Source organism: Cynoglossus semilaevis, chromosome 13, assembly GCF_000523025.1.
Source record: "Cynoglossus semilaevis isolate Cse_v1.0 chromosome 13, Cse_v1.0, whole genome shotgun sequence".
Taxonomy (NCBI): Eukaryota; Metazoa; Chordata; class Actinopteri; order Pleuronectiformes; family Cynoglossidae; genus Cynoglossus; species Cynoglossus semilaevis.
Window position 1 is genome coordinate 12,852,117 of NC_024319.1, and position 23,181 is coordinate 12,875,297.

The 23,181-nt window shown below is 39.7% G+C and overlaps 1 protein-coding gene across 4 annotated transcripts in view; it reads left to right on the forward strand.

Moving 5' to 3' along the window:
* Positions 1–23,181, forward strand: part of kcns2 (potassium voltage-gated channel modifier subfamily S member 2) — an 86,584-nt gene that overhangs the window by 60,051 nt on the left and 3,352 nt on the right. For 3 of the 4 annotated variants that reach the window (XR_003051427.1, XR_003051428.1, XR_003051424.1), the window contains exons 3-6: positions 13,636–13,765; positions 15,218–15,296; positions 15,413–15,553; positions 22,399–22,472. The gene's annotated coding sequence lies outside the window, so the exon portion shown is untranslated. The remainder of the gene's footprint in view (positions 1–13,635; positions 13,766–15,217; positions 15,297–15,412; positions 15,554–22,398; positions 22,473–23,181) is intronic. The other variant, XR_003051426.1, reaches the window with a different exon arrangement.

Genomic DNA, 23,181 nt, shown 5'->3' on the forward strand with positions numbered 1-23,181 from the left:
CAGAAACTGAAAATAGCAGAGGCATTTAAACCAGTTAACTAATCAGCGCTCATTATAGACGATGTCTAGCCAGAACACAAACAGAGGCTCAACGACAGCTCAGGGTGAACTGACGCTGCACAGCAACTGAGCCTTTTAGGCGAGCAGACCCGGGCTGGGCTCCACCTTCACCCAGTACAAACGTAAATGGTTGCTAATAATAATACAGTATGGCGCTGAATGATTTAGGAACTTGCCCCATGGTATTGCAAGTGAACTTAATTCCTGAAAATGTCATGGCAACTTGAAAAATATCAATACAAATTCCTCCCCAAATCCATCCTAAATAAAGAATCACTGTAATAGAACAAATGCTGTTTTTGGCTGTGTGTCAGGATAAAATCAGAAAAGATGTCATTTCCAACAAAAATGACATCTCTCATTGTCCATGACAGTAAAATTGTACTCATTACAAAGTTATAACTGTTGGCGGAAATATTTAGAAAAACTTTAAGAAAAAAACCCTGTATATGATGGAATTCTGAGTTGAGTTTTCTTTATAACTCCTGTCCCAAAAGGATTATGCTCACTGACCTTGGTCATCCACTGACATTTATAACATAAATGACCTTCACGTTGGCTGGTTTGAGTCATAATGTGTGCAAGTTAGTTGTGCCGTTGGATGGCTTTCTTAGGAGTAGTAATAATACATACTGAATAATACCCTTTTTAAACCTTAACATTTGCTTTAGCCATATTTTGTGTCACAAGTTTAACTGATCAAATATACTGCCTGTAGGTTATTAAGCTTCCTGAATTAAGGAATGTGAGATTGTAGTTTACATCTATAGCAGACAAGACATAGACTGTTCAAACATACAGGTTTTTATTATTATTTTAACTTTTTAAATTGGATAAAAACAGTGCTGCCAATGGCACTAACAAAGAATGTGTCGGGTCATTCCAAAACAATGCTTACTGCCTAAACACATTTCCTCATTATAGCTTGCTTTGAAACGTTTTTCTCAATTTCCTCTAGGCTTTTTAGTTTTGATGGCCAACATGTGCACCTCATCCCTCTGCAGTGTTTGTTTGTCACATGACTTTTTAGAGTCAGATTTTATGGCAGTTTTAAATTGTGTTTTGTTAGATGGTGTGATCATTGTTTACCTTCTCAGTCAGCTGTGCTTAAGTCCATTTGTTTGTGGAACAAGACACAATTTTATAGGTCTTCATGCACTGGCCTGATTTGTATGTTAATATTAAGACTCAAGGCTCAAATTAACCACGCAAATAGTGCAATTGCATCACTGTTGACCAATGTTGCTCCACCCCAAAGGCCTCTTTTGAAAAAGAGACAAAAATGTGTGTCTTGTGAAATGTTAAATAACAGATATGTGTTCTTTGGTAAAATCATTTCTTTGACCTAATCATTTTACAACCACTGCATTGAATTTTTTTAAACATATATAAGAATTCTTCAACATAAACAAAATCTGTAGTAATAGTAATGAGAGTCTGCAAATATTTTGCAGGGTATTCATTGTGTGAAAATCACTAAAATCTAAGAGAAAGATAGCAAAACACTAGAAACAAACAGGGTTAAGCTAAGAAGCTAAGGATATCTGAAAAATAAATCAGGTATGAAATAAAAATGTAATTAATGTCACATTTAGACAACTAGTACATGAAGAAAAGACTTCTGAGTGACTGCCATGTCTCCTCTGTACCCTTTGAGCTTCAGAGGACTCATCCCTTTATCTTCAAAGATAAACCTGGTAACAGATTTTCTAGGAAGGTTGGTAGCTCGCTATCAGGACGGCGGATTAAAAATCAGGAGTTATACCTCCATTATGTTGCAGTGCATGGCTTCCAGAAAATGAAGAATGGCACCAATAAACATTACCTTTGTACTGGGCAGTCACTGTGAATGTTGCTGATGGTACAGACAGAAATACAAACAGGGTTAAGAAAACACGTGACTCAAGAAAAAAAGGAACATTTCATATTTACAATAAGCTGTAATGAAGGTAGGATGGATTAGATTTTGGAATAATATTGATGATGTAAATGTGCACATCAAAAAGAGAACAATCCCTCAGTCATTATTATTCAAAGGATTAGCTCACAACTGTTTGTTGACACAACAACCAGCTCTTATCATGGCAGAATCAATGTTATATAGCCTCAGCTACATTACACTGTAGTTAAACAGGTGCACTTTATATTCTGAACCGTCTTCATCTTCCACTCACCTTGCCTGCAGGCCTCATTGCTCTAATTGGCATGTTAGCTGTCAGCTGTCATCATCTCTGGACCATTGGCCACAGGAGACACGGTGTACTAGACGGTGACCATGATGTTATACAGTCAACACATTGATGTGGAGTCCAGATACCACCTCTTATCATTATCTTATCTCAGGCATCTGCTTGCTGATGATCTGTTGTGTTGCTTCTTTGAAAGGTCATAATGACAGCCGTCACAGCATAAGCTGAGGTCGTGGTTCAGTCTTCTTACAGAAAAATGCACATATCGCTCACCCTTATAGAGACAGGGCATAGGGTAAAATGCCACAAACACATATTCCACGTGTGTACACACACGTAGTCAAGCAGGTGTACACCATACAAACACAAACACATAAACGCTCTCGGCTCAGCTCAGCTCGAACTCACTCACGCCCGGTGAGAGTGGAGAAGTTCAGTTAGAGTCAACAGACTGCAGACAGTGGATGTAAACGACTGGCTCCAGTCTGAAGGAGAAGCTGTTTAGATATTATAAACTGCAGCAACATAAAAGTATACAGAGGGACAGCAGTTCTCTCCGCAGAAAAAAGCGAGGCACATACATTACACCCCTGTTGACACAGAACAATAACTGGGAATATGTGTTTTCTCTGTAAATGGGGCAAGTGTTGTAAATTCAGTTGTAATGTGAGGCCTTTGACAGAACAGACCGATGAGGAACTGCTTTGTGGTAATATTAAAGACAATACAAATGACTAAAACAGCACTTTTACTACAACCTCCCCACCACCATTCTCCTAAATGTTTATACATATACAGTAGTAGTATTTGTATTAAACTTTTGTGAAATCTAGGAAAATAAAAAAAAACAATAAAATACTAACCAGGAATGTGACATAAAAAACCCACAACAATTATATCTTATTTAATCCTTTATAGGTAATTGTTCCTACTCATACTCTATTTTGTTTATGATAGCACTTTTTTGGTTAAATTATATTAATTCATGTCTAAACATAATAAATTATGTACAACATTGATCATATTGGCTTATTTAAAAAGCTTGTTAAAATACATATAAAGTACAAGTACATATACTCTATGTAACCATGTACCTACGTATGTATTTTCAAATATAAGCAAGTAAATCTCTATCTCTTTTCACAATGCTGTTAAATATAAGTATATATATATATATATAGCCCTTCTTTTATTAGAGCTAATCTTGTTCCACTGATAAATCAGTAGACTGAAGAAAAGCAGATAATTCTATTGGAAAGATTCAAGCAGCGTAAGAGGTATTTAATCAGGAAGCCGAAGTGAAAATGAGGTTCAAAGTCACTTCAATAAATAAAAAGTCAGTAGCTCAGATAACGCTAACAACAGCCTGTGTTTATTTGTCTGGACAGCGTTGGCCATTAGAGGGCACCACTAGTGCTGTTTTCCATCTAAACATGTCAACATGAGGGGATAAATGAAATGCAGCCATTGTGGCTTTCCTGTTGTTTCTTTTCACTTATTTTGGTTTTTATCAGCTCAGGCGTTGCTGCTCTGCTCAAAAACTTGCAGATACGTACTATTTTTTTATTTTATCTGAGTGAACCCTGGTTGAGGACATCTGAAAAAGATTTCTGATAAAATTGTAAGATATGATTAGAAAGAACTTTGCTGATTATGCAGTGAAGATGAATCTTTTTTTCATTGCTCTTGTTCGTTTTTACTGCTTTTCCTCACAGCTGAAAAACATCTTGATAAAATACCGCTGTCGTTTACTGCTCTGTGCATCTGCTGCAGAGTGTTTCCAAACTGTTCGTGCAGCCACAGAAATTGTAGGGATTGTAGGACGTTAATAAAACTTCTTTGTGTGTGTGAGGTGGGGGGGGTAGTGGACGAGTTTTTTCACATATTGTAACAATTTTGACTGTTGAAGCCCAGATGGTGTTCTATTTTATTAAACAAGATTAATTTTCCTCCGAGCTGACTAGCCAGGAGTCCACTCTGACAGGTCCAGCTCTGACAGGTTGTAGTGTGTTCAGCTGGATTAGTCCGAGCATTTCATCATCTGATTCATGCCTCACATAAAGAGACACTGACACGGATTCATTACCTCAAAATGTATTTATGTATAAAATGCAGATATTAGGGCTTTCCGTTAATATCGTTTCCTGTGTCATGGCACTTGAAAATAGACAAATGTTGGTCCGTTTTAATGATGTTTACAGTCCCAGTCAATAACTCACAACAAAAGAGCAATAAAAGTAAGCCATCAGAGTTAAACTATGACTCATTGTTGTTCTCTGACTGCTCTTAAATACACTGTGGTCAGCCTGTACATACACTCTACCAATCATCACGTATACTGTCTAAATATCTGGCAGTAAAAAGAAAAGTAAAACATGTGTGTGGATTACAATGTGTAAGACCTCCGAGCGGGCCAAGAGCCCAGTGTTGAAAGTGCTTCCTTATGACGTAAAGAAAAGAAAACTTTGTGTCTTTCACCCTGAAAACATCATCGGCTCAGGGTCGAAGCCCACCGCCACTGCCCCTGACTGGGCCTTAAAAACAAAAACCTTGAGGTTGAAACATTTCAACATCTCAAGATAAGATGGTGTTGATGCACTGAGCCAGGAGAGTAATAGTGTCCTGCATTTTCTGCTCCTATCAGACCTAGGATGAGCTCCAAATAAAACAACCTTCCCCCTGCCTGGAACGCTTCTGAGGGCTTTATTGTGAGCAAAGGTCTGCAGCAGCTGGCACTGAGAGGTCCGACACTGAAATAATCTTATCTCCCATCAGTTATAAATATTTGACAGAGAAGACAGAGGGAGAGAGATGAGGCCTGAGGAAGAGTCACGCAGCCATATATGTGGGGGCGGTGTGGTTGGTGTGGTCGCAGAACGTGCGCTCTAGAAGTGTAATGACTGTTTCGCCTTAAGTGAGTCCTGTCAAGAGTTTAGTCAGACCACTAGGTCTGTGTTCACAGTACTTGATTAAAAACCTATGTGCATTGCGAGTTGTTTGACCTTGGTCTGAATGCCAAGGTAATGCATTTTTACTCATTAAACCAAAAACAATTTCAGAGCAGAAATAGGTCGAATATACTATTTAAAATAGCTTTGTACTGAATCACTCGATGGCTTAACAAAGTATTATTTTAAAGTTTGAAAAAAAAAAAGATAATTTTTAACAGTATGTCATCACAACTTGTCTGCCAACAGTCATGCATCACTGATTTTATTTAGTGACATGGAATGGTGTTTTCTAAAACACCTTTTACCAGCTTTTCAACTTCTGGTCGACTTCTTGCCGTGGATCGTCGCATGGACTTCCTCTTCTTACAACATGTTTCTTAGTTTCCTTCAAGGCAGGAACAGATTAAGATACATCTTATAAGAAAGTTCTTGACTCTTGGCTGGCCGGTCAAACAAAGCACAGACCGTACTTCCTTTACACCCCATGTTCCTCATCTTGGCTACAAACTCATTCTTCTGTATGGAAACACAGGTGGTACCACAAATAAACATAATAAAACTGTCTGGACAGCTTTTATATTTGTGCAGCACTCCCATAACACTCCTAATCAAAGGAAACAACCACCAAAACACATTTCAGGTGGTGTTTGTGCAAGTGTGTGTGTGTGTAAATGTGTGTATGCATGTGCAGGGGCGGAAGGGGTCACTCTATTCTTATATTCAGCTACGTCAGATTGTTTCTAATTCATTCCATATTACCTACTGACTTGTTCTGTTTCCCCCACCGGTCTCTGGTCCAAACCCTCACACAAAGGAAGAAGATTATAGGAAGAGTGGAAAAAAACTAAAGTAATTACTTGAGGTATTCCAACCAGCCAGTGCTGCTTAAAATGTAATTACATGGGTTTAGAGCCCTGGCTGAGGCTGGTGTGGCTGTAAATCTCACACTGGCAGACGTGCTCTCTGTGTAAAAACTGGCTGCTTCTGAAAGTGTCTGCGTCTTGGTGCGGACCAAGAGATGATAATCACGTCAACGATAAACTAAACTACTCCAAATGTATTTTTTTATTCAAGAAAAATACTTTTTGTCTCACTGGCCGACTATCATCCTGGGTCAGAGATTTTTTTACAAATAACATCAAGACATTAGGTAGCTGATAATCTTATCTTGGGTGGAAACAAGGAAAGAGCAAATCATTGTTGACCCCGTCTACTGGCACCATAAAATAATTAATATGCTAGGTCATTATTCACGTGTATGATTCTGTGTGGTGGCCTGCTCTCCTGCCTGACACCCAGACTGAAGCTCTTTGTATCACTGGGATTTAAGTGCATGGAAGTTAATAATTTAGCATTTGTTTCAATTCTATTATTAACTTATACTCAGCCTATATGTATATATTATATTGTATATGTAATGCACGATATTTCACAAATTCTTCCAAGTGACAGCCTCTTTATTCTACCTTTTAACTGGAGTGAGATAGTTGAGAGAAAAAAAGGAAAAAAACACTTTATTTTCAAATAAAGAAGACGAGCCATTGCTCTGTCTGTGTGGAGAGTTAAGCAAACCAAACGCTGCCTTTAATGTTTTAACTGAGGTTCATCTCAATGTTTTTCATCAGAGTTGAATAAGTTTATTTCTCAAAATGAAAACCTTCATGGCCCTGCTGTGCGCTCTGAATGGGTCCAACATGTAGCATGTCTAAGTGTCTGAGCTCTGCTTTTACAGGCCTTTGTGTCTCTGCCAACAAGCCCAGTAAATGCCTTTAAAACAAACAAATGTTCTCTTTAAAACCCAATGAAATGGTTTATACCTCTAACTTTGGCTTTTTCTAAAATGCCACAACACAGGTAGCGACGTTTTACAAGGACATCTACCCGTTTAATCACCAATTAACTACTGTAAACTGTTATCATTGGCTGGATGCACCTTTGAACGATATCACAGGTGAGAAGATGCACACAAAGGGTGGTAAAGCAATAAAATTAGGGTAGCTGTTTGACAAAAGGCAGATACAGTCTGTATGAGGCAGAGGTGAAGGCTGCACACAGAGCCTGCTGATAAGAGCAGCTCATCTTTTCCTGGACCTTGGGTAGCTGGAGCAGAGCTCCATCTCCCAGATAGTGGTACATGGTAGCTCCTCATGTTTTCCAACAAAAATGTTGTACGATAACAGCTGGAATCAGTAGTTTAATCCTGTTCTCCTTCACGTAATCAGGCAGAGGTTGTAAAGCAGAAATTTCTGCAGTCATATAAAGTAGGAGTTGGCTGATGTTCACTTCCCCCCTGATAGCTCCCTGACGAGAAATAAGGGAGAAAAATCCTACCGGGGAGTTTGGACTAATCCTTGTTAATCAGTTCCTCCGAGCAACTTTAACCTTGTCTAATACATTAATAGTTAGGAGTGAAGGATCCAAACATTTGGCGATGAAGGTGTCAGCCTCAGCCAAAGCTTAACCTTCTTTCAGAGAAAGAGGCATTATGCAACACGGCAGTAAAACTCCAATCATAAACTACTGTTTGTGTCGTGGCAGTAAAAGAAAGGTGTGTTTTCTGCGGCACAGTTTACTGCGTGTCCTCTGTGGCTGCTCTGTCCTTTCACAGCCTTTAACAAGGCCGAATATAAAAAGTATCAAATGCAAATGTTTGGGAAAGAAAAGCAAACATGAGCCACTGTGCTCTTGTAATGTGCAATTAATGTAAATTAATGCACTGTTAAATAGAGACGTGAGTGTGATTCATGAGTGAGAAATTTGACCCGCAGTGATTTGGCCTTTAATGTGGTTTTGGTTTGTGAGCTGGACCCGAATCATTTTTCCTATTTAACTCTTGCTACTCAAAAATACAACTTTCTTTGTAACATTAGAATTTCACCCTGTCAGTACAGATTGCGTCTACGTCCGCAGCCTTTTTTCATCATCTACCATTTGGCAACATGTGCAGAGGCTTAGATTTAACGGGGGAAGAGAAAGAAGAAAGTATGTAACCAGTTATTGGAAGTGACAAAGATGCAACCTACTCTCCTTCAGGCAGCTCCTGTCTCCTGTGTGATGATATATGGCGCAGGGGTGGAAACTGTTCCAAAAGCAACAAAAATCAGGATTTAAAGTGTCACGCTGCAATTAAAATTGCATTAAAAAGCTATATAAATATTGCCAAGTCCCTGGACGGCCTCAGCGGTGCAGAACAGGACTTCCTCCTGAAGAATGTAGATTGAGTTTTGGAGCGGATGAAGCTCACAGACCAGGGAGCGGGAGGTGATTTAATACAGTTAGCATTTAGAACAATAAAGCAGACAAAGCAGCCACTTGGATCAGGCTTCAAAGACCAGTGTGTTAAACACTTGCAGAAAGACATTCTTTGGAATCATGATCATTCAAAATAGCAGGGAAAAAGGAATTAGGGAGGAAGTTGAGGAGGAGGAGGAGGAGGAGGTAGGCAAAGATGGAGCAGAAGAAGTAGAAGCCAAACACACAACTGTCGACCTAGTGATCCCACAGAAACTTAAAAGAGGGAATATTTGTGGTTAACTTTAAATTTTGTTTTAATCTGCCGCGTTTGTCATTTCCTCAGTAAATTGCATACCTGCATTTCCATCGCTGCGGCAGCTTCTCTGTTGCCTTTCAGAATTAGAAATCACTTGTTGTTGGTCAGCTGATGCCCCAAGTGAACAGTTGTACAATCGATTCAGCAGCAGCTAAAAGCTCCATCGTTTCAGTCAGAACTGCGTTCTGTCTCTCGTCAGGTGGCTCAATCCAGTTCCTCTACCGAATTTCAAAGTCTGGCGCTGAGATCTGAAAGCCTGTGCACATTACACAATATACTGTGAAATGATAAACTTCCTCAAAGTATCACTGCTGCAAGTCGGAGCCAGCTTAGCTGCGGTTTAGGGAGGCTTTTGTTTAAGAAATTAATGTCAGATTGTTAGGGACACGTCATTATTAACAACAGACCAACCATAACTTTGCAGTCCCTGCTCCGACTGAACTCAATTACAGCCCCTTGGACAACAGAGGGCACCAGCTGTGTTGTCTCACATTGTATTTGCAGAAATGCTGAAACATTATATTCCTATATTCAAATAAATGTAATTGCGGTTTGAGCAAAGTAATCCTCAATGGGAGAAACATGGCTAAGACCAATTCTTTAGTGGCCAACTTCAAATGAACATTATTTTATTATGCAAATTAAAGAAATAAAAATCTTGTAGGCGTTGTTAATTTCACTGGCCAACCAATCATGTTTTTTGGAGACATGCATGTATTGTTTTTCATTAGATTTGTTTTAGTTTTTAACACAGCCACAGTTAAAATTAAAGAGGGGAGAAGGAAATATTGTGAAGTTTTTTCTTCACATTTACTCTAAAAGCTACTCCAGCAGGGACAGGGTGTTTTCTTTTTAATTATTTTACCAGTCCTATTTGCTTTCTCTCCTAGTGATTAATCAAAGTTAAGAAAAGCCAACCATCAACTGCAGCATGTTTCGCATTTCCTCCTGCTAGTGGAGGATCCGTCTCGGGCTTGGCTGCTTGGCCTTATTACAAGTTAATTGAAACCTTGTTTAGAAAATACCAAGGTCAACATTTCCAGCCATGTTATCCCAATTAGTCTGCAATGAATCCCTTTAAACAGGGGGTATAGAGTGGCCAACCCAATGTGCTACTTGAATTCCCGGTGGGACACCCACGTTCAGAACCTTGGACTGGGAATGGAAGAGGGTACCAGACAGAGTATATATATATTTGTATATATATATATATATATAACCACTGCCGTAAACTGCCGTAAACCAGTAGTTGGCCACACATTTCAATCAGTACAATCAAACACATCAGCTTCAACCCAGTGTTGACACTTCACAGTCAGACATTTACAAGATTACACACATATTTACAAGTAAAGATTTCAGTCTAATCCTATACATGTATGTTTGGATTAAAATACTACATATTCTGAAAGTTCCCCTACATTTGTAACCTGTTAAATCAACCACGTTTTTTTGGACAAGCGCAAAAACTCACATTTAACATGTGTTGGTGTGGGAGTGAAAGAGCTTTTGACAGAAACCAGCCCAGATCAACAGTATGTTTATCACGTACAGAATCTGTACTAACCATTTAAAGCAGGATTGTATGTAGGTGTAATTGTCGGGTTTGAGAGTAACTACAGAATAGGAGATATGAGCCAATACAGATCAAAAGATTATGTCTTAGCCCTGAAATGATAGGAGTGAATTAATGAACAGTTAATCAAATTTATGATGTCACATCCATAACTGTTTGGGTGTCTACTGTCTGTTGACTAACTTTAATGTATGTACATTTTTAAATGTATTATTATTTTTTAATTGTATACAGTTTACAGCATCTACTTTTTAAAAGAATTTTAAAGACCCTAGCCTTGAGTTCAGCTCAGGAGACGAAACAGCAAACCTGGAAAACCGGCCACAACAACCTCGTCATCATTACCCCCACCAAAAGTATTTATAAAAGCAGAAAAGGTTCCTCCACCCTTGAATGTAAAGCATTTCATATATCCTGTCAGCTCAGAGTAATCCAGTCTGCGGCAGCAGGCTTTACTGGTTAGAAACGTGAAAATGCCCCAATAATCAATCACAAGAACAATCACTGTTCCCCTCAGAGAAAACATTTCTGTTACACACGGCATTGGTTTACGTAACTGCAGAGCATGGGTGTTGTCATGAGGAAATTCATTTGAACCCAAAGCTTTATCTGCTCACTGCACTGATTAGAGAAGGGGGAAGAAAAGAAAACCATCATTGAAATCAGCTGGTCAGAATGAGAAGCAGCACTAACACAGTCTGCAGGGACCCATGATGGCATATCACTGTTGAAGTGGGCCAGTTAAATTCTGTATGACGAGTGTGTACGACTGTTCGGAACCGAGTGGATACAGGGGGTTTACCACTCCCTCTGGATTCAGCTTAAGAATAAAATCATCATTATTAACTAAGGTAATGGAGAGTAGAACTGCAATGATAGGATCACTAACAGATCAAATAATAACATCAGCCACAAGACACTGAGGCATAGTAACTAACTTGGGATGTGAGGTCTAGCTAGTATTGTTGTGAAGCCTCCTGGTGGTCTATGTGAGAATTATTAATTTGTTTTGTGCCCAGGTTCACAACTACTATCTAACTATACAAATGTGTAATGTACTAAAATTAAACAGCATGACACATCTTACTGTAAAGTCATCCAGAATGTGCTATTGTACCATGTTAACAGATAAAAAAATAACAAATTAATAAAGAGAAAAGATTTTCTTGCAGGCTTATCTTGATACAACCCTGCAGATGTTGAACCCTACTGTTAAAGCTACCTTAACCTTTGATTACCATGTGTCATCTGATGAGACATCACACCTTATGAAGCCAAAACAGTATGTCCTCACAGCAGACACTAGATCTGAAAATATGGTTCAAAATAAGTTATTCTCAAAATACTTATTTATTATCATTTATCAAAAGTAAATGTGCAGAATACATTAATGCCATTTTGCACGGTTGTTAACAAACTATTGTAGAAACAAGGTGGTGACGGCAGGTTGATACAGAAACTCCTAAATGATGAGGAGTGACTTTTCCAGACACCACTTACAAACAGACTTTGAACTAGAAAAAAGTCCAGACTGCACACATGAACAAAGCCAAGTGACACATGAACAGAAACAAGCACAGAGACAAAGAGGACAGGAAGCACTGCTGAGACTCCTGGTGCCGTAATGTGATAATTCACATGAATTAAATACAACAATATGATGAATCAGCACAATTTGGTTTAGGAGGAAAAATACGTGCACTCCTGCATGGTTTAGTTAACACAGATGTCCAAATGTGAAGAAAATAAGACAGACAGGCCCAGGAATCAACAACAGATGCCGTGATGGTATTATTTGTATGTGTAAGATTAAAGTGTTCATTTCTGAGAGCTCTGTGAAGTCAGTCACATTCTTACAGTGATGAATCCCTCCAGAGTCTGCTCGCATGCTGTAAGCACAAACATTGGGATGCCTGATTGCAGTTCTCAGAACAAGTTGTTGCATCTGGAAAAGAGTAATGCAGTCATTTTCTTTAAAATGTCAAACTGATCCTTCTGGACATTTTCCTTTGATTTTTCTCCGAGCTGGAGATGTTTTCTGATTTTTGCTCACATCCGTGTGCTACATTACACCGCTCCTCTATCTTGTAAAAGAGGAAAACCTTTTTCCTTTTTTATTTCATTAGTTAAGTATAGATGATCACCACTCACTGCTTCAGGACTATTTGTTCATAGAAAACATACATCAAGTGTTCAGTGTACATCTGAGGTTTGGTGTATGAGGAATGGCAGCAGAACATTTATCTGATTAGCGTTTTACCAGTGTTTGTTTTTACAAACACAGCACTACGTTACTGTAAGTCCCTGCTTCAATTAAGAAATCAAACAATTTCAAATCCAATGTACAGCTTAACATTTCCTAGATCCTACATTTCTTGCAGTCCCATGTAGTGAGTTCCCACAGACACATACTTTGTTTCTTGCTCTGAGGAAAAAAAATAAATCCCCAAAACAAACAAACAATACATTTTTTATTTACAACAGTTGCACACATCACTCAAAATACAACATCAGCGTCGTCTTTCTTGTATTGTACTCCGGTAACTGTTAGATGTTGTGAACTTTAGGTTCAGGTACAAACCATACTATTGATAAGCACCCATACTGTAAGACCTGCACACAATGAAGTGGATATAAAATAGTGGAAACTCTGAGAGTACAGGTTTACAGCGCAAACAACTGCAGGTAAAAACACAACTTATAAAAACATCTTTTTTCTACTGCACTAAAGTATTAACTATAGTGGAAACCATAATGTCACAATTCGCAGAAGCCAACTTTTATAGTCCGGTGTTATTTTGCTGTCATCATGTGACTATATATTAAACTTGCAACATCAATAATTCCTCTGCTAGACTATGGGGAAGGCCTATAATGTTACACACAGAGCTAATTCAATGGGAACTAGCTTTTCTTGGAAGACTTGACTGACCATAGAAATCTGTTACAGTACACACTGGCATTAGAATTGCTTTGGAAACCAAGAGTGCAGAGCAGTTGGATGATGAGGTTTTTATATATAATAATAATAATTTAACTCATAATTTAAACTTTGGCTTTGAGCTAACATGGACAGCTGACATTGTAACATTAAATTAATGATAAAAAGCTGGAAAGAGCTTAATAGGTCCCCATTGACGTAGTGATTACCTCATAATTCATATTTTTAATAAATGGATTATACTATATGCAGGGGTGTTGTGAAGACAAATGATGTTAAATGGTTATGAGCTCAATGGACTGTACCACTTTCATGTTATTGATGTTCACTTTCTAAAAGAAAATATTTTTGCCGTAATTCCCCTGCAGTTGAGCGAAGCCAGAAGCTTCCATCATGAGATGAGAAAGTGCAGCACGAGCAGACGACCCCGTATAAGAGCAGAGTATTGGACGGAGAGAAAGTGTTCCAGCCAACGATCAATATCAGTATCTGTGTGAGGTGAGTCATTGTGTCAAGTCACAGTCATGCAGCTCTGGGGAGCTCCCCGCTGTGGTTTCACAGCTTCCAAAAACACGAGTAGACAGTGTCATTAGCTCGCCTTCGAGGCCTGGCCGCGCCGAGCGCCACCGCTTCTCCTTTTACTGCCACTCCAAATACACAGATCACTGCACAAGGTTAAGAAAGCAGGGCCTGTGTATTTTGGCAGGTGGAACATATTCTAAAAGAACTACAAATCAGCTATATTTAGTTTTTTGATGGCCAAGGGAACAGAAGGAACCAAGGTCTGTGTTGGAAAACCAGGAGCAAAAGGAAAAACGGACAAAGCACAGAAGACAGTGTGATGTAGCTTACATTGTCCTTAAAAAAAAGAAGATAATGTAAATTCGTTTTAGCATTGAGTCTCTGTAGACAGAGCTTAGATCTGGTTTTCATCCTGCTGAGAAAAGTTGTGGTCTTTTCTTACGTCCAGCCGGACAGTGACAGAAAAAGTTTTGACATCTCCCACTTCCCTGCACACAGTGCAGGCCACTGTGCAGATTTACAGGATGAGCGTGGAAGCTGCAGCTGGCTGTGCTGCGCAAGAGGGAAGCTAATCTTGTTTACATTCAATCTGCTATTTCCTCCCCTGTGAAACCTTGAGAGAGCGGAGTCATGTAATACTTGTATTAAAAATAAGTGTAGCAGAAATGGGCCTACTGGCAGCAGCATGTACTGAGGGTTTTCTGTGGCCTGGCCAAGTGGGCCTGCAGCAAAAAGAAGCAATCGATACGCCCAATATTCCTCGCTCACACACAAACTCGTAAGTAACAATAATCCAGGTTTGGAGCCATACCACAAGTGGTCAACCTGCTCCAGAGAAAATAATAGAGCTGAGTCTCTGTGTCCTTGTCGGTTGCAGAGCCCCGGTTAATACGATGAAGCGCAACACTTGTTTGTGTTCTCCTAGGTGTGTGAATTCCTGTTCATGTCATTATGATAACATGAGTGTTTTATGTTACACAGTACAAATTGGTATTCAGCAGAGCTATTATAGGTCAAGCATGTTCAACGTCTGGCTCTGGGGACTGTTGTTGTGCCTTGAGGGCTTCCATGTGAACTGTGACTTTGTAATCTGCTGTTAATGTCTGAACGTTTTCTCCCACTGTGAACTTTATGGCAAAGTCATTTGCAACTTGTAACTGAATCAATTACTATCATCACTTACAGAACAGATAAGTATAAAAACATACAAAAAGAAATGACGACCAAGCCAGTGGTGAACACACGTGTTTTAACAAATTCAATGAAACTGGTAACCCTTGCTTGATAAATAGTGACTGTGTTTGACCAAATCTTTTTTTGTTTTGTTTTATTGCCTTTAGAAAATGTGTAGCCACTTCTGGAAATAGTGATTGTGTGATATTATAGTGGCTACAATATGATTTAGTCTGCTTGATGATTGTGTTACAGTATGAAAGGAAAGAGAGGTTTAACACAACCAGGATGTCGTCGCAGGTCTTTTCCCCTAAACCTCAGAATTCAACATTTGGTCAGTACAACTTCCTCTTTCTTTATGATGTTCTTATATTAAAATAGCGCACCCAGTGGTGTTGTAAATTCTTGTGTTTGGCTGGAGCTTTGCTGAAAGGGGTTTTTCCTCTGCAGCAGATGATGGCCATATTGCAGAAGAAGATGAAGAAAGCACTGCCAGAAATGGAAGCCTACAGGAAACCAGCAGCCAAAACTACAGCCATCACAACCCTCTGGTGTACTCTGGAATGAAACAATTGAAACTTCATAAAAAAGGTGAGAAGCAGTTCAGAACATAAAGAGAGGTTTTAAGAGAAAACCCTAACGTCCCTTGAAGGACGGAGGTGGTGGTTTTGAAGTGCCCAGAGAGCAGCAGGGAGGAAGACAGAGGAAGCACGCCACTGTTTCAATAGTGTCAGGCTCGGTTCCTAACCAGCCATAGCTAACATTAAATGAAAACTATGGCTGGGAATACACCTCCCTCAGGTGCCACATGCCTTTGATTTTTCCAGGGCTGCTTGCTTTTGCCCAGAATCCCAGAGCTCCCGTCCCTTTTTCATGGAAGTTTTCTGGATTTATGGAAGGTCTGGTGCCTTAGCAGCCCTTTTTTAACAGAGGCGCATACCCAGTACAGGCAGATGTGTACATATGGACCCCCCCTCCACCCAAACTCCCCTCTTCCTCTACCAAAAAATAATATGTCTGACTAATTTGCAGTGAAACCAGCTGCAGCCACTAGAGTTACCACTCCTGCCCTTTTTTCAAATGTTAGAGGTAAGGTAAGTTGAGGAAAAGTTCATATCACATCAAGTGCTGGATTTCTGCAAGTGCCTTAGGAAAAAAACACACAGTTGATCATGTAAGCAACCATTGAAAAGGAAATAGGGATAAATGAGGGAAAAAAACACAACGGAAAAGCACATTCTTTTTTTTTACGGAAACAGAGTTTCAATCTGAGACCATGCAATCACCACATTAAAGGAGTCCCATTCTTAAGACAACCACCGGTATGCAGTGTGGATGCCAGGGCCGTGTTTTCCATTAGATTTCTCTGTTTTTTTAAGTTGATCTGGCAAATTAACTTACAACAGGCTTGAACACAAGATGGAGCTCTGGCAAGGAGCTGAGCAGCAAATTGCATTTATCAAAAACACTCACTGTGACTGTTTACTTTATGTGATCTAATAAAAAAAAGTTCATGCTGGGAGTGTTTCACTGATAGCATATGGATATAAGAGAACAGTGAGCCTGCAGTTACAAGTGCTGTGACCACATGAAGCAGGGCCACGTTGAAAAACGGCCTGAGTGTCATGTTGTTTATCACTGAGCTCATACGCTGTGTCTTTGTGAAGCACTTTTTCCCATGCTGTCTCCTGTGATGGAGCGGTGATTGCTCATGCTCATTGTTGCATTCTTTGAGCGTAACGAGGCTCATGAAAACCATGGGTCACATCGTCACTGGCAATTTAACAAGATTTACACATGGACAAATTTATTTATTCAAGGTCAATCACAGACACAAACTTGGTTTTTGTTGCAGGCATTCTGTTTGTTGACATTCGGTCTGCACTGTGGTAAACATGTCCACTAGCCACTGGGTATGATTCAGAGACGATCATGTGAGCTGATAAAAACAGTTGGTTTGCTTTAAATCTTCCTCATGCATAAAGAGACATAGACAGACACAGCACAAACAGGTCTGTTCAGGTGAAATGCACAGACCAGATTTTAGATTCACTGACTTAAAGAAATCTCTAGACTTTCTTGTTATACCGGCTTTATTTTCATTTTTATTTCATATTTTTTCGCCTGATGCTCTTTAGGGGAGGAGCTGGAGCCAAAAACAATCACATTTGGACTCACTCATTCACACTTATACCCATAGTCTATTTACATTGTTTAAGCACCTTAAACCCAGTCTGCCCAGATACCCAGATAAACCCACACACATATGGGAAGATACAAACTACATAGTGAAAGACCAGGGATTTAAACAGCAAACCAGTGTTCTACTGGTTGACTGCTCTGCAGCTGTGTGGCCTTGGGATCATTTTTACTAAATATTTCGTGCCAAACTTATTTTTTTCTTTCAACTTTTATCTGCTTCGTTGTCATGTTTTATTCTAAAAGTATTCACATTACCTTGACAGGCTGAAATGGTATACATCTGCCTATAATTAGTTGTAAAAGCAGTTTAAAATTGTAACACAAAATTTAGTAAAGAAGTGCATCACATATACCTCACAAAGACCTCTGCTGATTCCAGAATACTTTGTTATGTGCAGACATCAAAAATTAGGTTATTTAAATGCTAATGTAAGTTCAGAACTAAGGGGTCTGCACGTGTGAGTAGAAGTTGACAGATGTTTGACAGCTGGACCATCAAACAGGAGCCTGTGTGTGATTCACATTCACTCCCTACCTGATATTTGCTACCAGGTTGTATTATCTCTAAATAAAACCCATATATATTAATTTGACTTAATCTACAGATAATGACCTGAAACTGGGGGTTAAACCCGCCACTCTTAATGAAAATGAATTATGCAGATAATGCAAAGTGCAAAGTAGCCTCTTTTTCCCTTAGCCTTCTACCCACAGAGGGTCTATTTCAGGGTCTTCTCTTTGTAGCCACAAGTTGGAACCAGATACTTAGATCCATTACTCATGTTTGGTTTATAGGTAAATGTAGCAGAATCACGGCTTTTCTGAAGGAACTGAGAGCAAGGATGTAAAGAGTAGGATCTTAAGTATCAGGATAAAGGGTTGCAACCTCCAAATAGGTCAGTGGATTATAGACAAGAACTTGGATGACCTTGTAAATGAGTCACTACTGTACACCATTATTCAGTCCCACGCTCCACTTTCACAGCCCTGCTGGAGAAAAAACATAATGATCTTTGCAGATTTGTTGGCAGTAAATCAAACAAAAATAAACTGAGTTTCCTCTTCTTCAGTGCTGATGTTATTTTCCAATTATTTCTGTTAAATGTTCTAAAACTGTGGTTTGAGGTGGTCCGATTTAATATATTCCATCCATACTCACGCCCTTTAGTTGCACCTTATTCCAGGTGTCAGTCCCCTTCAGTCCCTGTTTCTACAGGTTGGTAAAGGTCAGGGTCTTGTAGTTTTTATGGGTCTCTTTAAATCATCAAGTTCTTAGTAAAGAACTTGGGCTTCAAAAAGTAAAACAATGCAGTCAGGTAAGTAATGGAGCATTTAGGCTCTCGACCACAGACCACCCAGCCTGCAGCAGCAGCAACAGCAGCAGCAGCAGCAGCAGCAGCAGCAGCAGCAGCAGCAGCAGCAGCAGCAGCAGTAGTGGTCCGTCCCATCCAGATGCAGCCTTCCGGATCAAAACAAGGGGACAGACCTCCAAGTTCTGGTCATCAACCCCAGCTAGAATTCTTTGGAGAATACAAGATGAAGAAGATGAAATGGCTGTTCTTTCTTGAAAGTTTGCCATGTTGTTACATTATTTAAGAGGAAAAGTCACCTGGCTCCCTCTTCATAAAGGCTAAAAACCCCTGAGAATTTTAGAGAACATATTGAAACTCTGCCAGTGTGGAAAGGTTGCAGGGAGGCAACCCTATAGGCCAATTTTTTGACACATTTTTATGATATTTGTGTCATTTTCTCTGTGTCCATGGAAGTGTCTGGAGCTTCCTGCAGCCCTCCCCTGGCCCTTTCTATCTATATTTTATGATTTCCCTCTCCATTGTATCTTCCACGAAACCTTATCCACTGGATATTCACCCAATAAGATTTGAAAGTTGATCCTAGCCTTAAAAGAACACCGTCCAATCACTATGTAGGTAAACCAAAACTAAGTGAAGTGCAGAAAAGATTCAGCAGTGCTGTAAAAGTTAAGTACCCTCAGTAAGGAAGCAAGTATCCAAACCACAAATTTCTATTGGAAACATGACAACCACTCATAATGGGAATTAACTGCACAGCTTAAAGACTCCAGCTCCTTGTCGTCCGTCTTTCCTAGCACATGTCTTCCCGCAGCTCTGGAGAGGTTTTTCAGATCGACATCCGGTTGGAATTAAAGCTCACACAGTTTTTAAAAGAGCTGCAGCCCAACAGCATTCTTTCAACGTTAGATACAAGCACTGACTGTCAGATCAAATCATCAGCCCAGTTTTATTTGTAAGGAACAGCCATCACAAATCAGTTTGCCTCACAGTTGGCTTTATAATATGAACATAAACAATAAAAAAATCATCTGTCCTTAGAACAACTGGACTGAAGATGTTTACTGATCTTATTAGGGAAACATCTTGAGGTAGCCCTAATTTTCCCATTGACTTCTCATATGGAGTCACTTTCAAAAGCAGCTGAGTGTTAAATGTTGTTAAATTTAAAGTTTTGCTGACTTTCTTAAGTGTAAAACATAAAGAGTCATTTCAACACCTGTCAAGTCTGCCTTTACTACAGGAAAAATATTTCTTGAAAGGTGTCACATCGGATCCAAAGAGTCAAATCCTAACCCATGTTCATTTTGATTTTTAAAATGAAACATAACTGTTTATTAACAGGTAGGCTATCCATGCAAGGAAATCAATGTTTTAAGGTAAATATTCTGGAATTTTATGCTAGGCGTTGTTAACTCTGAGCATGTTGCATTCCGTAATTCCAGCAGGGGGTGCTATAATCACTGTTTAAATGTCCCAATCCATGAGTTGATTGGTTTTCTTCTACTACTTCCACACCTTCTTCTTTGAGTTTCAGGGGAATATTCCCCTTTTAATGGGTGTTTCAGTCTAATGTGTTGGACACATTTATTGTGTTGAACTGAAGTCTGTAGTTGCTGTTGGTCAGAGGTTATGGAAATGTATGGAAAATGACAGAGCTTCATACAAATCAATATATTAGTTCAGAAATGATTATCTCTCATAATTTCTGATTAAGACACTACATGAGACCTTGTTTTTTTTATTATGTTGACTTTTAGAGAGTATAATGCCCTGTGGAGTCAAAGATCACAACTGAATGTCCATCCAGGCCAGACACAGTCAGTTTCGCATGACCTCCCTCCTTACAGACCACATTCCCATCTTCTATGTCCCCTGTGGATTTTCCTCGTAAAGTTCAGATCGCACAGATTCCTCAAGGTTGGTTTGAAAATGTAGACTATCTCATCCTCACTGGGCTGTGCAGTCAAAACACAAGGTTTATTTTTTCAGTGATTAAGACACTCCAAAATATGAGATGCTGAGGGGCTACTTGAGGAATCGAAAAAGAAGAAAATGGTGCATTTAATTTAGTTAGCAGTTATAGAGCAGCAGGTGCTGTCATTGGCGATCGGTCTTAATTCGAGGAGTCGTAAAACATGGAAGCAAATAGTCATGTTTGAAATAGTTCCATGCATCTCAGCCTGTTTTATTTTCAGGATTCAGAGAATGAGTTAGTGAAAAATGAAGTGGCAGCCTGTCTACAGCTTCAGTGTCAGAAACCTGAAAGTAACAACTGTTTGAAAGTGTTCAAGTGATGGATGTTTTTCTTTACCTAACTTGACTTGACTACATATAGAGTCATACTGTAGGCATTTTCTCTCCTCCAGTCTGCTGGATGCTGTCAGTCAGAGTCTCAGCCTCAGGACCTTGATCCCACACTAAGCCACCCTTTTCTTGCAGTACTTCAGCTATTTAACAAGTCAGGCAGCTTGTTACCCAGACAGTCCAGCAACCAGTCCAACAGTGGCAAACGGGCATAAGAACATTCATGAACAAACGTCCACTGGCTGATGTTTCACTGTTCAGGACATGAGTCACATGCACCCGAGTGGCAACAGCAGAGAGCAAGGCAAGCGGGGATGCATGGAAGAAGGGGGAAATTCCCATTAAAGGGTGGCCAAAGAGCTGAACTCGGGCAAGCGCTCCAACAGAATGTGCACTTCATTAGTGGGAAAGTGCCGGGGAGAACCAGGCTGGGCCAAGTTCTGTGAGGCACGGGAAAAGGCTAATAAAAGTTCTAGCCAAAGAACCATACATGTTGAAGCAAGGCACGGAGCTGTGCAGCAGGACAGCAGAGGTCTCATCAGGAAAAATGACCAGAGAGGCATAAACGCTTCCAGTGGTCTGGTTTTGTCCGGCACGTGACGTCATTTGTCCGAGTCGACCAGAAAGTCAGGTTTTAAGGGCCACAGGGAAAATGTAACACAAAAGCAGTTTGAAAGTTGTGATCCTCAGCAGAATAAGGTACATTCTACAGAAATGCCCTGAGAGGCTACATTATCCCACTGTCCAGGTTTTGTTCATTGTTTCCGTCTGGACTAAAACTTGGGAGCTTGCCTTACACCACCTTACAGCAGGACCCCTGGTGCTCTCAGTTCACTCTCAGCGAACACAGCTCCAGAAACCACCCAGCTGTCTGACCCAGGAGAGCTCACATAAAACACAAGCTGCTTCATTGTCGGGTTGAGTTCTGTGAAGAGACTTTCTGTTACAGCACAACCTCTAGGTCTCTAGGTACAGACAAAGTTGTCGAAGGAGAGAAAGCAAATCATGGATATGAATGAGAAAGTGAATATTCATGAAATTACAAAAGAGCTGGAACACGGTGGTCTTTCAAAGGGAGGATCGATTCCGTGGGTAGAAGGGAGTGTTAGGGCCCTGAGTGAGGAGGAGATTTGCATTTCTTTTCTTCTGCTGATCAAATTTTGTTATGCATTTAAATATTTTTCTTTATTAGAACTTTCCTAAAACTGTGCCAGTGTAAAGTTTTTTTCTTGCTTCTCAACATTTTTACATTTATTTCCTTCTTTAAGTTGTGATTTTTAATTCACATTGTAATTCTTTATTTTATTCATTTAATAGATTGCATGTTTTCATGTTGGCAAAAGTATTCTATGTCACTTTTGCATCTAAAGCATTTTTTTCCTAACATTCTAATATTTTCCCCATGATAGTTACTTTCTTTTAAGATAGAGCAGCGGCAGGAGAGGTTTAACGACAGAGTCGGCGTCCCTGCCTGCAGCACCTGGACGTCCCTACAGCCCACTTCAAATGCTTGGACTCACAATGCACCAAATGACTGTGTTTCTCACATGAACTCCAGCCAGTTCTGGGCCTGTATCTCTTTCCATGCACTTATCCTGTGTTTATCCTCTAAAATAGAAACAAAGGGACGGGGCCATCAAGAACTGTCTATCTTTTTACAGCCTGGTGACATCACTTGTAAGAGCGGCGAGGTAAACACATGGACCACATGCTCCCCGTGTCTCTGCTTTACAGTTCCCTGCCTGTCTGTCAGGAGGGGCCTGTTGTGACCCCTGCTGACCTCAACACCGCTGCATGACTCCTGGCTAAGGTCAAGAACATTGACACATCAGTTTCACGGCTCAATTAAATCACCTCCGTGGACGCGCTGTCACTGTACTGTTATTCAGTGAGGAAGGGGGTGAAGGTTTTTACTCCAATTTGTGCTCTTGCATGTTGTACAAGGATGCATGAGTACTTACAGGCCAATTGAAAAGATAATTAAGATAATAATAATAATATCATTAAATTTATGGTAGTGAAAACAGGAACCAGCTGGGAACATGTAGAAAGACAAAACATAGACAAAGACAACCCAGCTATGAAACAGCTCCAGTTGGCCCCAGAGATTTACAAACTGGATTTTCATTTAGTTAATAATGAGTTTAGATGTAAAAGGCCCCAAGTTATACAGCAAGCATTTCCTTATTATTAGAATTCAAGCCATTGTTTTAACACAGTCTTTAACCACAGACTCCACAGTCTTTATATGTGGGGTTTGTTAAATCATTGCAACCCCAGATGAAATTAAAAATATCCTCTCAAAATAATTGTGATCTTAATTTTAAATATATCAACAAAAACACAAAATGCTGTCAGTCTCTGCTTGGTTTGTATTTTTGAGCTTTCGGGGAAAAAAAA